The sequence below is a fragment of the Mastigoproctus giganteus genome, chromosome 7 (genome assembly GCF_048544385.1).
Source record: "Mastigoproctus giganteus isolate SK-2022 chromosome 7, ASM4854438v1, whole genome shotgun sequence".
NCBI lineage: Eukaryota > Metazoa > Arthropoda > Arachnida > Uropygi > Thelyphonidae > Mastigoproctus > Mastigoproctus giganteus.
Window position 1 is genome coordinate 146,495,543 of NC_143581.1, and position 17,229 is coordinate 146,512,771.

The 17,229-nt window shown below is 38.9% G+C and overlaps 1 protein-coding gene across 10 annotated transcripts in view; it reads left to right on the top strand.

Annotated features, from left to right (window-relative positions):
• Positions 1 to 17,229, top strand: part of Sema1a (semaphorin 1a) — a 699,485-nt gene that overhangs the window by 199,278 nt on the left and 482,978 nt on the right. Inside the window, exon 1 of one of the 10 annotated variants that reach the window (XM_090377937.1) lies at positions 2,834 to 2,924. The exons of the other annotated variants lie outside the window; for them this stretch is intronic. The gene's annotated coding sequence lies outside the window, so the exon portion shown is untranslated. Of the gene's footprint in view, positions 1 to 2,833; positions 2,925 to 17,229 lie in introns of those variants that run through there. 10 annotated transcript variants of the gene reach the window in all.

Genomic DNA, 17,229 nt, shown 5'->3' on the forward strand with positions numbered 1-17,229 from the left:
TCCACCCACTGATGAGCCAATAAAATCCGAAACAGTGCCGTTTTGGGTGATGGTATCCGCTGAGAATAAGTCTTCTCCCATGGTGAAGCATTACTTATTCGAGGTAGTGCAATATCATGGCAACTTGTTGTGAAGGCATTCGCAATATGAGATATACTTAATGATGCCAATTTATAACTACTTAAGTAGTTGGCTATGTACAGAAATGATGCAGTTGCACTAACTTGTACACTATTTAGCGGTAAGTAATCATATGGCTTACTGTTCACTTTGGCGCAATTAGTAATTCGTGATGTTTTTGTTACACAACTGAAGTTAGATGTTCATTGTTCGAACCAATCGATGTCACCCAAATACGCCGTGCATTTATCTATTAATTTTGAATCGGTTAAAACATTTTTACGATAATGCAAATCCAACTTTCAGCTTCTGTGAAGGTTGTTGGACTTGGATTCGTTTTGAAATATCCGGTGGCTGAAACCGGTTTAAGGGATTCTGTTATCTTACAAAGAAACGATGCAATGCTACTGTTTGCAGTTTAATCAGAATATCTGCATTTATATTCCGTTTCGATCATTTTAAAATGCTGATATTTTAAGTGAAACCTGGGAGATTCATTTAAACAATAGTATTGTGGTATTACAAAATAACTATAACACATCATAAAAAAAAAAAGTGCTTTGGTGTTATTTTTAATTTTGTTAAAATTACACGTCCAAGTAATTTAAACGCTGTTTAAAAAAAACCTCAATCTGGATTTTTTTTTTCAAAATCCAGATTCAAATGTTTTTAAATTTGAACTTTATTTCATTTTTTTTTTTTTTTTTTTTTTTTATGTATATAGGAACTGTTGGTGAATTTTATACGATATTCGTCTCCATCCATTATTTGTAAAAAGCGAAGCGTAGTATTCACTCAGTAAATTTAGGCTTCTTAAAATTCGTCATTTTGATGTATTCTATCATTCTCTTTAAGTTTTGTATCCAGTTGGCAACGTCTGGGGAGGGGGAGGAACTAATTCATAGAGCGACTCCAAACCAGTTTACTGATTACAGTATTACTGTAGCCTGGAGCTGGAAGGGAAGTAGCTGAACTGTGCACCTGCCGCTGCATAAAGCTTTCTAGGTTCAGTGATAGGATTAATTATAAACTGACCGTGAAAATTGGTCTTGTATTGACTTTAGGGTTGAGTGACAACTGGTATAAACTTCCGAAAGCATTGTAATCTTGAACGCTAAACAACACGGAACTTTAGGAGCTTGTTCAGTCGAGATTGTTTTTCAAGGCTGATCCATAATGGCGTGCATAGATAACTTGAATTTCTGAAAATGGCAGAACCATTATTTTCATCCTTTCATATGTTTAGAAGGACTCACTCGTTTTGTTTTATCCGTATTTTGTTTTTAAGGGCGTTGACACCTAATTTTTAGGTCAGTGAATGTAAATGAAGTAAGGAGGACTGGCTGGCCTTCCACAGTTGAAAGAATGAAGTTTTAAGAAGAACGCCATTGCCAGAAATCTCACTGATTACTTGCCTGATTTAGTTTAATGTTTACTTGAAATTAATTCAATTTTTACGTATGTTTTTCATAAAAGATTTAATTATACAGCCAGCGTATTTTGTTTAATGAGACATTTTTTTGAGGCATTGCATTCTTCAGGTCACCGGATTCACTCAACCTAGGTTATTCTCATCTGGTTGCATTGATTTTTACGCATTCAATTTAATCTAATGTCATGCAAATATCAAACTCCTTTTTAGGCATTTCAGTTTTATACTTGAAGGGTGATTCAAATGATTTTTACTATATTTCAGGTTTCTTTGACTACAAATTGGTTACTTAGCTAGTTTTATAAGATTTTCAAATTCTTTAAATGTTTTTTATTTTAGTTGTATTGGTTTGCTACTTTTTGTTAGAATTTATTTTTTAAACGAGAAACTTCCCCGTGAAACTTATTCGTATTTGTAAAAAAGGAAAAAAAATCAGAAGTGATCACTAAACAGCCTGAGAATACCGAAATAGTCATGTTTTGGGGCGTTTTTCAAGTAAAATTTTCAATATTTAGAAGGGAATTCTTAGACAAGTTCACATGACAATGTGAAATTGTCTAAGTAGCTTTTTTCCTTAGAAGCAAGCTAACTACTTTGTTTCTGTAGGCTGGGGTGTCAAGTGGAAGCTGCTTGACTTCATGTCTTAATATTGTTCTCGGAATAATTTATGCATTTTAATTTAATTTCCTTAGTTGTGAAAATATCTGGGGTAGACTCTCAAGAAGAAAATAAAGTTGCTAAATTTGAAACTAAGTTCTAGATAATTGCCAACTTAATTATTCCATTTTTGTTGCTCGTGAACTAAAAGGTTGAAAAATAGTCATGAATTGTCCACTTTTGTTTTATATGGCGAATATGTTGTCGTGTATAAGAAATAGTTATTTCTTTATGAAATAACAGAGATCAATAATTCACGAAGCGAAGCAAATTTGTATCGGTTTTTCTTTGGGGGACGCGTACACTGACATTAAAAGCAGTCAAGCTTTCATGACTCCCGATGATTCTCTTTAATTCTATTTGTAAATTTAATATTCTTGAATCTTTCTTCGATTTAACTAATTTTAAAACTTAGCCCAGGGTAATGCTGGCAGCTGGATTTTTGTTTGTGGTATGTTCTGAGTGATCACATTGCCTATTCCGCTCTGCCAGAAGAAGAAAGGCCCGTTTCGTTGCCTTCCGGTAATTGGCTCCCAAAAGCAGCGTTTAGATTCGCGTGTGTGTGGTGTCTTTAAATAGCGCGCCCTCTCGGGGTGTGGCGCGACGCCGGGAAACGTGCAGGGGATATTTAATGGGCTTTTACCATCTGGAAGAACGGCAGTTGCACGTGTAACGGCTCTGTATTTCCTCCCTTGGTGTTTTGAGGCGGTTAAGAGTAAGTAAAGGTTATACACAAATATTTATTTAGAGGATAGTATTGTTTAATCTACTGTTTGATATTGGTATTTGTGTTGTTGGGTCGATATGAGATGAAAGGCGTTTTTTAATTTGTACTACTGACACCAGTAACCAAATTGAATGAAGATTCCACGAGGCACTGTCTAAAAGGATTGTTGCTGTGATTGTTTGGCCCACAGCCCCCCCAAAAAGATTCCAATGTAGAAATCTTTCTTTTTTTTTCTGGGGGAAGAGGGGGGTAACTAATTCATTGTTTCCGTTGATTCCAGTAACTGCATGAAACGGACATGTACTGCCTTTTGAACTTGTTAATGTTAAATCAGTTTTGGAAGACCCCCTAACTGTAACTTACAGCAGGAAAGGCTAATTACTGCATTTGGTGCATAAATGTTTCGTAGGTTTCCACCCTCCTGTCCATCGGCACGATTGTCAAAGATTTGAACAATGCCATTATACTGCCTAGTCCATTAAATTCTATTATTTCATGGTTCCATAAAATAAATGAGACTATTAACAGAACGCAGAAATCGTTCAATTCATTTTCAAAGAACTAATGCTTGTCCAGTTTACAGCTCAAATCTCGCTTTGTCCTTGAACTGACAGTCATTTATATTGTGTGTGAATAATTCCAGTTGCTGCTTCGATACAGTTTCTTTCAAAGGCAGATTTTCGAGAAAATTGTCACTCCACCCACTATTGAAACGTGTAGTGTAGTAGATGAATTCATCCCTTAAGGGAGAAGATTTCGCCGTTAACATTAACTATATTAAAAGACCCTGACCCTGTGAATGACGCCACTGCACTAAGTCGTGGTCTCTGAGCTCTGCCTAGAAACTATTCCTCATGTGAATAGTACTTGAAAGGCTTTCAAATTAAACCGTAACGTTCTAAGAGGGGCTTACGATTTGATTGGCATACCATTTCACAGAAATACTGAGCATGTCTCATTTTAAATTCGTTACAATAAAACTTATTACGTATATTTACGCTTTGCATATGGAACTATTCAGTGCAATGAATTACAGGAGTGTGTTCCCCTAGTTAGAGCCGCGAAATTTCGAACATCCTAATGTTTGTTATGCATGGAAGTACGTTGAAAACACATTGAATGTAACGTAGGGCGCCGTAGCCCAGTGGTCAGCCTCTTAGGTGCATAAGTACACGTGCCTTGAGTGTCCGGGGTTCAAGCCCGTGACTGCTGAATACGGTGCTGTTTCTTGTTTTCTGGCTATCTTGTGAACTCCTCTGACCGTTTGGTCGTCCCGGAGTATAAACAGAATTTATTTTTTTATTTCTTTACTTTGGACTACATTAAATATTTCATCTCTCAGGAGATAGCATAATTGTCTGCTGCCGTTGTTCGGACACCACCTGGACAATTCTGGAAAGCCTGCGGCGTGACTTGTAAACCATCGTGACCGCCCATGTCGCTGGCAGTTTTTCTCCTCTGGCTTTCTTCTTGGGGAAGAGCAGTTCGAAAAACGCTTCATGACATCGCAGGCCTGAAGAACAACATTTCACGGGATATTGCAGCAATCGTCATGGTCACGTGCAGCTTTTTCAGGTTGGAACGTCCTGTGCAGGTGTACAGTACAGTACTTGGATATTGGTGGTGGGCACTTTCAACGTCGCTCTTAAGTTGGATCTTCCTTTCATTAGCTGAGATACTGTGGGATTTTAAGCATTTGTTACAAAGATAATAGAAGCTTGTACAAATGATATTATTAGTGCTTATCTGGCATTTCCATTCCCCTTGAAATTTTACTTTATGAAACTAACTAGCCAATTCTTTAAATTAGCCTTAAAGTAAAATGGAAATCCGAAAATGGCTTTTTTTTAAAGATACGCTTCAAAAAATTAATTTATTAAACAATATTAGTTTAATATTAAAATAGATAACGTTCAATTTAAAATTGATACCTACCTTCTAACACTGAATTAGTGTTGGGTTATTGGCAAACTCAATATAATTCCACTGCTTAAGCTGTTGTAGTAAAATACCAGCGAAAAGGTAGCCTGATGGAAAAATCGAATGATTAATAATCGATTATATGCAAATTAAGTCGATTATGAAACCTACCTCCACTGTTGCTTTTTGGTTTTCTTGTCGATTTGGTAATCACCTAATTTGCATACAATCGATTAAGAAAATACCATAATCGATTATGCCTATCACTAGTCTCAGCGGAAAGATATCCTATAACGCTAATTTCCTTTGTACAAATTCCGAATACCTTATAGGATAGCTGTATGTGATTAAATATTTGTAGCTTGTTCGAATATAATCCAGTATCCTCAGATTTCAATTAGTAAGGTGTTTTGGTTGTTAAATGTAGGGATAGTCAATGGCGGTTCTTTTTGAAGGGGGGAGACACTAGTGTATTAACGGGCGACCAAAGTGTTAATCTCAATAGTAACTTGCAAGCAGTGACGCATGGATCCTTAGAACCCTACCTTCTTTATACTCCATCTATAGGTTGTACTAGCGCGCCGATATCTAACCTGCCTAAACGTAACCATATTAGTAGTTAGATTATCCACCAACACGGCTTACCTATGTGGTTACCAGTGTACATTCTTGCATTTCTTAATGCTTTTTAAACGACAATGTAAATAAGTATCCACTTTTAGAGCCGTTAACCCCCACCTCAAATTGCCCTGTTTCTGCAGACCAGTTCCCATGAAAAAGTGTACTACTTAAAATAGGAATTAGGTATTTTAATATTGAGGTAATCAACAAAATTTGTACTCCTGATTAAAATTTATACTAGATACTATTTTAATTCTGTTCTAGCAGCTCGTAAAACTTGGCATGCATGTAAAAGATTTTTTTTTTGTTGATAGTTTCGTTATTCCATTGGTCCATGGTGTCAAATTACGGGTCCCACCCATGATTTTATTATCGCAGAACTATTTCTGTAATTATACAGAAACTCACTTAATTAAACTTTCGTTTATAGCGTTAAAAGTAGAATCCAGAGGAGCTTGGTGGCTGCAATACTATCTTTAAAACCAAGTAAGTGTACAAATTAAAATTAAGAAGAATAAAATTATGAAACACCTACAGAAAACCCAGGGTTCTAAGTGAATACCGTTTGAAAGCCATCTACAGCAAGAATGGCCAAACATGATACGCCTTCCGACGTGCGAAAGAAAGTGAAACAAATCAAAGCGATTTGAAAAATAAGAAACGGAACTGAACACACTAAGTTACGCTTCTATAGCTAAAAATTGTGAACGCCATTTCCATTTAACAAGAACCACTGGTTCATATTTAGTGCAGATAAATAGGAGCGTTTTAGTGTGCTCCTCATGAAATGGATTCTCTAAGTACGAACACTTCTAAGCTAACCCATATTGAATTTCACTAAATGAAATGTAAACACCGCGAAAGAGTGATACTGATTTTAAACAAAATCAGTGATAAGAGGAATAAATGGTTATACTAAGTTTTTTGAGATAAATTAAAATTGTTTGCACTGTTGAAAATACGTATTGGGCATGACTCTCAGGTGCATGAATACAAGCACTGAATAGGGTGTAATCGTTTGAAGAGTTGTTGGATGTCATCTCGCGGTATGCCATTCCGCGGCCTGTTCCGTGTGAGCCCCCAGTTAAGGGATCGAAAGTGCAGGTATCCAATTTGAGGTCAGGCTTAAGACTTGTCCCAGAGAGGTTGAAGTGGGGGACATATCTAGTGATCTCGCAAAGGCCATGAGAAATTCATGCCATGATGAGCCATCTGGTAATGTTGGCGGTATGTAGCCGAGCATTTTTCTTATTCCCCTAAAACGGGGTGACAACCTGGTTTGATATTTTCAACGTAATAATGGGTTTGTTATTAATTCAACAAACAAATGTTTGTTGAAAGTGTGACGGTCATGGGTAGGAGTTGGAAGCAACAAAAAAGTGGGATTAGTCTTACTTCGCCGTCCCCCCGCTTCCTTGCAGCAAACGATTGCGAATTGTGCCATGGATCACGTGGGGCACAGCAAAACTCTCAATCAGAGCGGAAATCGCTGACCGGTGCTTTTAGTAGGTCCTGTGCTTAGCCTGGTCTTAGAACGTACTTAAATAAATTCTGTTTATACTCCAGGACGACCAAACGGTCAGAGTTCACAAGATAGACAGAATACAATAAAACTTCGCTAGACAGAATACAAGAAACAGCACCGTATTCAGTAGGAACGGGCTTGAACCCCGGTCACCCAAGGCACGTGTACTTATGCACCCGCGCGCGCCTGACCACTAGGCCACGGCGGTCTTGTGTGCCTTACTCTTTTCAGTTGTGGGTAGATGGAGAAGTTTGTCATCTCGATATTATTCTAGGAATTTAATAAAGCTTTTTTCCTCTCTTCAAAGAAAATCCGTACTTTCAGCTCAAGAATTTATTTACGAATAACGCTATACAGTATATATAGCGGCGCCTCCGTGGGCAGGAGCAGTAGTGCATAGCACACGCTTTTTGATTAGACCGGGGTTCGAGCCTGTGACCACCAAATACGGAGGATGCGGAAGGTCAGGGAATGACCACCGCATATCCCCAGCCCGAATAAAGAGTGAGGGTTGGCGTCAGGAAGGACATCCGTCCGTAAAAATTGCATGCCAAAACAATAAAAACGCTGACCCCAAATAATAATGGAAAAAGGCGAGGAAAAAAAATAAAATAATAATGTGTGTAAACAATCAAATTCCATGGATGTAGTCACTTGTTCTTATATTCTTAACGTCACCACCAACTTTGCTCAATTGGATTGCTTTCGTGGCATTCCGGTTCTCGTTTCATTTAGTGTGTCCTCGCGGATAGCACAGTTGGTTATGGTCAGCCCCGCCCGGTTTAAAATACGCAGTTCGCATACCGTCAATGACGTGAAATATGGTTTATGTGACATGTTAAAATTAGTATGTATTAAGTATGATCATCTTCTTTCCCCAGAAACTCAGTTTTCGTTCAGCAACCGAACGAGGAACACACATGCAGTTAAACTCGATATTCTGATGCTCCATAGCCACATTTTGCTTCGGCGCTTGCATATACACATAACATAGCCTTTATTATATTTTATAAACGTGAATTAATTTTTTATTACGAGCATTTTATTTTGCCTTACTAGGCAAAAACATTTTGTTGCGCCAGGCATGGAATAATTTTGGGGTAGGAAATGGAGTTATTGATTCTGGTAGCTTCTGGATTTGCCTCTGTGGCAAGTTGTGGGAAAGTTTGAACATCCCTTAATCTATGTGATACATTTAACACTATTTCAGTTGTAATTTAATTTAAAAAACAACAATGGTGTATACGTTTATAATGTCTACACTCATGAAAACGTTTCTTTAAATATATAAACTGCTCTTCGTGTCTTTATCGAAAGAAGATTATTGCGATCAATTAATATCGTCAGTTATGCACACAATTAGTTTAAGACAGAGGATAGCAACATGGTTACTCTTGTCACTAATAACTGTGGAGTTAGTACATCAAACACTTCAAGCCTATTCCTACTGGAATATTTCGTGTGCTTCAGCTAAAAGCACTTAAACAAGAGATAAATGGCTAACCTAGAAAGCTGTCCAAAAATCTCCCTCACCACAGCCATTTCTTGTTAGAGGTCATTATAAACATGCCACCAGTGCCAACTGCTTTCAGCAGTCGAAGCAACTCTACCAGATAACTTTCATGGGATTTATAATTTATCACTCCTAGGAGAATGCAAGCGTTACTTCCCCCTCCCTTAAATTTCAGCTATGCGAAGTTCGTTCTTAGGAGCATGTTTCAATTTCCTGCCTCGAGAAGTCATTCCACACTACGTTAGTACTGAACCACCTAATGCCCAGAGTGCCCATTTTGCTAATGCTTTTAAGTAGATCCAGACTTTCTTTCCTGCTTAGAGGGTAACACTCGTAAATATTTCGTATTAAACCACTGGTGACGCAGGCAAAAATTGACAGTTATGCAGATCAATTTACTTGTATGTGTTAAAGTCAACTTTTAAACCCCAAGGATTAAACTTGAAAGGACAGTGTGTATAAAATGTATAATTATATAGAAGTGGTATAAAGGTGTGCATGGCCCAAAAAATTTTGAATTTTATCAGATCCGATGACTGTTCGGCCCAACAGACATTATATCTAAACATGTTATACATAAAGAACTTCTTTCAAATCACACTGTCCAGGTCAGAGTTGTTTTGATTTTACACCGAGGCAGTTCAGCATCATTGGCTATGGTCCATTTTCCATTCCAAGGGAACACCCTGGGATGAATAATACTCTAACTTACTGGGAGAAAAAACATGGAACTCCCATCCCTGAATTCGATCCTCCTAAACAAAATCTGAGGGACGGAAGCTCACCATAAGGACATGGAAGTCCAAAAACACTATCCTACCAGTTCTGATAGGTTGGCAACAGAAAAGGGCAGTTATCTTACCATACATAAACTCCGCGATAATCTCTCCATGGATTAGTTAATGAAAAGAGTAATTATTTGGGCCTAAGTACAATATTTATACTCGGGCAAGACCACTAGGTTATGGTCTACAATCATTTAACCATGAAATTGAACAGTTGCAAGAAACCTAAAGTGATCTTGTTGCCGTACTGTCGAACCACGGGTGCGATTTTTGGATTTTTTATTATTATTATTTTTTTTGTAATAAAGTGTTTTATTGCGACTCTTCTCGAAGTTGCAGTTCTATACTATGGTTTAAAAAAAAAAAAAAACAGCCAACTGCATTATCACAGGCCAAAGCACTAACCAAAAGACAGCGAAGTGTTGCCAACTGGTTAATAACATATCCCTAACGTTCGCCCCACCAGTCACCCACCACTCCTACTCAACAGAAGACAGTTTGGAGAGGCCAAAGCTTATTGGTTAGAAATGGCTTTAGGACGTTTATAAGTATCAATTATTATATAGTTGGCAAACACGTGGGCAACTCTGAAGCAATACACGAGGCACCGTTTCAGGATCAATTCTTTTTTCGGATGAAAATAGGAGATTAAAACATGGGGTTCAAGTCAAAGGTTGCCTCACACGTCGAAATTATTCTTATGAACTGCCGCCGCAACCCCGAAAGCAAAATTACCCACATTTCCATCCAAAACCAATTATGCAAACTCATCCCAGCTTGTGGTAGCAACCCCTGCCTCAATATCATTTCCCAGATATAACTGCTACATTCTGATGCACGCCTTATTTTAGCAATAAGTGGAAAAATACTCTTAAAAATAGTTAGACAAGCGGTTTCAAAGTTTTATATTCCTGAATTCCATGTTATGGAAATTATAGAAGGCTAAATGTATGTTCTACATCATGAATAATTTCAGTAGTTCGTGTGAATGTAAATTTACTTGTTTCGTGTCAAGTTTTATTTTTATCCCAGCTAAACAAACAATGGTTCTCACTTGCTCGCAACATTCTAGGAAAGTAGGATGATTGTCACAAAATAAACTATCGTAAGTTTGACTTTGGTATGCTTTCGGGATGAATGATTGGTAAATAATTAAAAGAAAAGTTAGAGAATCACTAAACTAGAAGACAGAGAAGGGTCAAAATTCCCAGCAACATTTTTATTTATTTAGTTTTTTTTTCCAGAACAGAATTTCTTTAAAAGAAAAATTCTTTACCTACCTGGTGATAACAAAACACGAGAACCTCCCATTTTTAAAGGAATGGGGCCTTGCATATATAAGAATACTTGTGTGGATCAGTGCGGTTTCTTTCCCTAAAATGCAGAATATTTTGGGGAAAGATAAAACATATTGGAAGTACTTAGCATGATCACGGAATTCGTATCCATGATGATCCTGAGACTGTTTTCAAGAAGCGTCAAATTTAGCAGTCTCAGACCAGTACATAGAGTTCATATTTTTGACCGCAAACATTTTGAACGGACTAACTTTTGTTGCTAAATTTCAGTGAAATAGTCAGTCATGGTGTGAAATGGAGAAGTTTTCATTATTGTAGAAAATCAAGTTGACCTAACCCGGCGTACCGCTGGATAAGATTTATTGCATTGTGATGATGTAATATCTCTTCTAGAAGAGATATGTTTATGCATTTAGAACACTTAACACATGCAAATCAGTCATTTTTACTTTACCCAAAGGTAGCCGAGTGGTCATGAGCGGGAGTGCAGTAGCACACTGCTCTTTGAGTAGACCGGGGTTCAAGACCCTGACTGCTAAATACTGTCGATCTGCCAACCCGCACTGGACCAGCGTGGCAGATTATGGTCCTTTTCCCTCAGCATGAATCGTTGAGGAGGCTTCCATCCTGCAGTGTGTTGATAATGGCTGCAGTTTATGCCTGATTTTGCCATCTTGTCTGTGATATTTGGGATCCAAGTGAATAGCAGAATGCCGTGAGGTTTGGTTATAATAGACGAAAAGTTCCAGTTTAATGTTTAGTGGTTTAATCCGTAATTGCCTTCGCGGTTACCTGTTTTTTTTAATTATATATCTCTCGCTTATATCACTTGGTTCAATTTCTCTGTCTAAGAAATCGAGGAATTGTTGATGGGGGGGACCTAGCCATAGGGTCCCCCACCAACAATTCCCTTTAATGACATATCTGAAGCAATAAAAAGAACTCTTTTATAGTGTGGCTTATCTTGTGATTTGTGGTTTTGTATATTGTGTCGTGATCTTATAAAGTTTTTATATTCAACGTTCGTTTATAATTTGCACGAACGCTTGAATTATTTTCCTGTTTGAAAATCAGTTTACTGAAATTTGGTTAATATCATAAACTATTCGTGGTTGAGACTTTTTTCGAATAATACATGACCCATCCTTTGTAGATTCCGAACTCGAAGCTAGTATTGTAAACACTTCGAGAACGGTTTTGATGATAATAATAATAGGTTACTGAAGTTGGTTAAGTTCCAGTTTATTTTAGCGTTGGAGTGAATCCTTTAAGCCTTTGTGGGACGTTTTTTTATTGCTGTACTTTGTTTAAAAGGTGGCTAAAGACTTTATGTACAGTAATAATCATGTCACTTATTCCCTCATTAGACATGCCTAATTTTTGTACTTATATTTTAGTTAAAAAAGAAAAATTAGTTGCTTAGGTTTTTACCAGTAATCTGCACAACAAACAGATGCAGAATTTATCTTTCTGCCGGGAAGGTGTTGTTAGACAGAGTACTCTGACTTTCGGTATTTAATTCATTTAAACTATTTCCAGTTAACCAGCGTCCGTAGAGATGCTGAATAGCCGGGAACAGTTTAAAAGATCAATCCCCCCCCCTAGTCCACGTGTTACTCGTTGCTAACCTACTTTTGATACCATTAAAATCCACTGTCACGCCACAATAGTAAACTGCCGAATTATGCAACTTGTCAACAAACGTGTTGCCATTTGAGCTGCTATTAAAAATAATGTATCTTCTGCAGTGTCCCGCACGCTTGAATAAACCAACCAACCCCCATTTTTTAACATATGAAAAAGGAAGAGGAAAAAATTAACGGAAATAAGATTTATGATTTTTTCTTTTCTTTTTTTCCCCTGCGTCCTTAATTATTTTCATTCTTGGACTAAGAACAAGATGTAATTGCATGCCGTTAGTAATGTTTAGCATATACAAAGGGTACTAGGAAAGTTTTGCAATACAGCTTTGTTTATTTAATTTTTTCAAAGTAATTTCCTCTACATTCAATACCTCTCCATCCTCCGAAACCAATCTTTAAACCAGTTCTGCCAAGTTTCACTAGGGAGTAAAGCACACTCGTTGTCCCAAGCCCGTAGAAGGTCCTCATCACTGGAAAACCGCCTCCCTTTTAGCTTCATTTTCACATGCAGGAACAGTGCAAAGTCGCAGGGAGCAAGGTCTGGACTGTAGGGAAGGTGCTCGAAGTTTCAGTCCTGTCGTGGTCAAATATTCGGTGCAGGCTTTGGCGCGGTGAGCTGGAGCATTTTCGTGATGGAGGTACCAGGTGTCCATTCTTGACTTTGGCCGCAGGTTCTTCATAGATCCAATGACTTTAGGCAGGCATTGTTCAGTATAGCACTTAGCTGTGACTGTCTTTTGCGTGTCCAAAACGACACGTTCCACAATTCCACTCGATTTGAAAAATACAGCTATCATTTTCTTCTTTACAGATCGGGATTTTCTGACAATTACGGGTGTGTCGTCATCATCAAAGACCCAAACTTTGTTTTGAGCCTTGGTCGGCAGATCGTAATAGTACAGCCAAGACTCGTCACCTGTCACGATGTTGTTCACATACCGAGATTGTCCCTTATCAAACTTTTTTAACATCTCCCGGCACCAAGTCACACGTCGTGTCATCTGCTCTTCAGTCAGTTGATGCGGCACCCAGAGAGAACAAAGTTACTTCACGTGCAAATGATCTTGCAGAATCGAACGAATTGCTGGTGCATTTAGGCCCAAAGTATCCTCTATCTGTTGGTTGGTCACTCGCCTGTTTTCGTCAAGCATTTTCCTCACAGCAGTAACGTTTTCCTCCGTAACTGACGTTCGTGGCCTTCCCGGCCTCTCAGAATCCTCCAGAGTGAAATTTCCCCTTTGGAATTCTCTATACCACCTGAATATCGTTGTACGATGTGGACAATCATCATCTAGTGCAAGAGTCATTTCTTCTAAGCACTGGTCTATGGTTAAACCGCGCACGAAATTATACCGCAAAACTGTCCTTATCTCATTTCGTGACCACGATGCCATCGCAAGCACTTTACACTCTCACTACTAATGAATAACTGAGCCCATCGACTTGGCGCGGCGGCTACTATGCACGTATGAACATGTCTCAGCATGCAGCAACAAGCAGCTTCCTGTGATTCATTGTTGCGTCATATTGCAAAACTTTCCTAGTACCCTTTGTACACTATACCTTACGGGCAATACCGGATTTCGGTACTATGGGGCCCTAAGCACATTTTTCAGCTCTTAAGATGACGTCTTGGGGAACTTCTGCAACTGCGCCATTTTCACCTCAGTAAATCTGGCCATGCTTACAGATTACATTCACTGGTAAAGTATTCTAAATTTCGAATCTCCAGCTATCTGAAGTGCGGCAGGCGATTTCTGTCATGGGTAAGGTGGCAAAAGAACAAACCCCTTTTCCCACTACCTCTTTTTAGCATTACTTGAGGAAAACATTTCCATTTTCTCCCATCCGGTCACTCGAAATGTTTGAATAGTTCAGCCTTTAATTTATTTAAGCTATCAACTTCCACAACAACGGATAGGAGTCTGTTCTAGCAATCGACTACCTGTGTAAAGGCAAACTTCCGCCATCTATTCTACAGCTTTTCTTTCCTCAATTTGAATCTATGCCCCCCTCAGGTTCTTAGTCTGAGCATGTATCCCATCAGCATTGACCCTGCTCAAACCGTTCAAGTTCCTATACACTTTAATCAGATTACTTTGCAGGTGCCTAGTCTCCAGGTGCTTGAACTTGCAGGACTTCTCATGTAAGAGCGCACCCCCTTTGTTCCTCTCACCAATCTTGTTGCCCTTCTCTGTACTCGTTCTAGCAATTTTACATCCTTCCTAAAATGAGGTCTCCAGACCTGTATGCAGTACTAATGGTGTGGCCTGATCATTGCCTTATACAAAGGGATAATCCTCCTTGTCTCTGTTAGCAAAATTCCTATATATCATCGCTGAAACTCCATGACCTGCTCTGGTGGCCCGTCTGCACTGCTCAGTCATATCTGACTGCACAATTACCCTACTCTACCGTCCCTATTCTTCTCTGTCCCCCCCCCCAGACAGTCTTCAGTGTCCTCTCTCTCACTAAATCGACCGAGTACACCCTTAACAGTGCCGCCGAATTCTAATCAACATCTAAATTCTGCCGGGTTCGTGTAAATCTCTAAGACAACAAACACTATTAGATTTTATCTAGCGTATAGCCTCACAATGTCTAAATTTAATAACATCAAAATTTTGCCCGACCTATTTGGCCTTTAACACATCTCTTTAGCGTTCAACCCCAACAGCGATTTTCTAACAGCAATCCCATTAAGCATTAATGTCAAACGCATAATTTTTATTTATTTTTTATTTTTTTAAATAGATCCTAGCTACTGAAATCCCAGGAAACTAGGTGGCAGGATCTGCCAGAGCAATTTGTTGTGATACTGGATACACCCGGCTAGCCTCCACGTGGCAGGGTATGGGTAACGTCGGGCTCCACTAGGGTCCTTGCGGCCAATAAGCCGGATAAACAATGGCCACAACATATCACGCTGCACAGACACAGCCCACACACTTTCAAGTCTCTGGCTTGGCAGTGTACTGTCCTCGATACAGTGAAACACACACGCGGAAATGGGAGAAATCCCAGGTGGCGTCTGACACGAACACACCTTATGCAGAATTACCCACAGGTCTCTTTCATTCTCCACCTTCCTAAGTGTAGTACCACATAGTTGGCACGTCTCACTTGGGTTACTGCTACCCATATGCAATAATTTGCATTTGCCAATGTTAAACTTCAGTTTCCGATTCTCACCCATCTGCCTAACTTTTCTAGATCCTGTTGCAGTAACATACTGTCATTAATAACCCTGCCAACCTTTGTATCATCTGCAAACTTCGATATTAAGCTTGATATACCTTCATAAATATCATTGATAAATACAGAAAACAAAACTGGGCCCAACACCGAACCTCGGGGAATCCATTAATAATATTAGTCGACGAAGAGCAGTGTCTATTTATTACCACTTTCTGCCGTCTCCCACTCACCATCCTTTTATCCATTATAGCAACTTGCGCTTAATGCCATACCGCCCCAATTTTTAAAGCAGTCTTCCGTGTGCAGCAGTATCAAAAACTTTCCCGAAATCCAAGTACATATGATATTAAAATTATTTTTTGCATCCAGTTCCTTCGTGCCCACATCGTAATATCCAATCATATTGGTCGGACAAGACTTTCCTTAACAAACCCATGCTGTGTTTGAACTGTTACTGCAGTCTTGTTTAGGTGATCCTGCATCACTTCTTTAACCAGTAACTCCGTTATTTTCCCTGGAATAGAAATTGAACTAACGGTTCTAATTATTTGTCACCCTTTGAACCCTCTTTGTGAATTGGGGACATTTGCACGTTTTCAGTCCATGGGGACCTCCTCTGAATATAAGGATGCTCTCATAATTATTACTAAGGGTTTGCTTACTTCCTTCGCTGCCTCCTTCAATATAACTGGACAGATTCCATCTGCCTTAGGTGGTTTTCTTCTGTTTAACTTCAACAATTTCTCCTCCACTTTGCTTTATTACAAAATCATTTAGTTCCCCGTTAGTTTAGTAAGCTTCTGTCCTCCCCTTCCTTACAGAATTCCTTATGTGTGGATGTAGATGCAAAATACTCATTCAGTTTGTCAGCTATCTGAGCAGGATCATGAACTGTCGAACCACCAATATCAAGTGGACCAATGTGATTCATACCCTTCCTTCTAGAGTTTATGTAAGTGAAGAAGGCTTTGTTGGTTTTCCTTGCATCTTTTGCCAAGGATTTCTCGTAATCAGCCTTCGCTTGCCTTAACCTCCTTAGTGATTTGATTCCAGACTAGCTTATATCGGCCGTAGGCTTCTGTCACCTGATAATTTATATGCATCTCATGCATTTTTCTTCTCTGCCACGAGCATCATTAGTTCATTTGAAGTCCACTTAGATCTAAATCTTGAACGCTAATTCTTAGTTGGTATGAAAAGCCTAATAGCTCCTAAGATTAATTCCTTGAAGGCTTCCCATTTAGAATCCGCTGTTTTCAACATCAGTTGATCCGACTATATAGAACTTAAACTGTGTGAAACCAGTGTAGTCACCTTTACAAAAACAAACTCTTCCCACAAAAACCCTTGATGGTAGTTACATCTTTAAGTGTTATTTGGAGCATTAGCAACTAAGGCCATATTGCTCCAGGGATATGCGGTGGTCATTCCCTGACCTTTCCGCATCCTCCGTATTGGGTGGTCACGGGCTCTAACCCCGGTCTAATCAAGAAGCGTGTGCTACGCACTGCTGCTCCTGCACACCTGGCTACGGAGGCACCACACATCTTTAAGTAAATCCCACATCAATACACTGATCACTGTCACTTAGTTGGTTTCTTTATCTGCAAATTCTTAATGCACGAATAATTAATTACTGCTGATAATCAGATCGAGAGTACTATTCCCTCCGGTTGCACCTCGAACATGTTGCTGTCGAAAACATCCTCCAGTATATCCACAAAAGACCTTGCTAGCGTGCGAGTGACCAAACCACAAGTTTTATTTCTACCGAGCAGTAAACAACATCG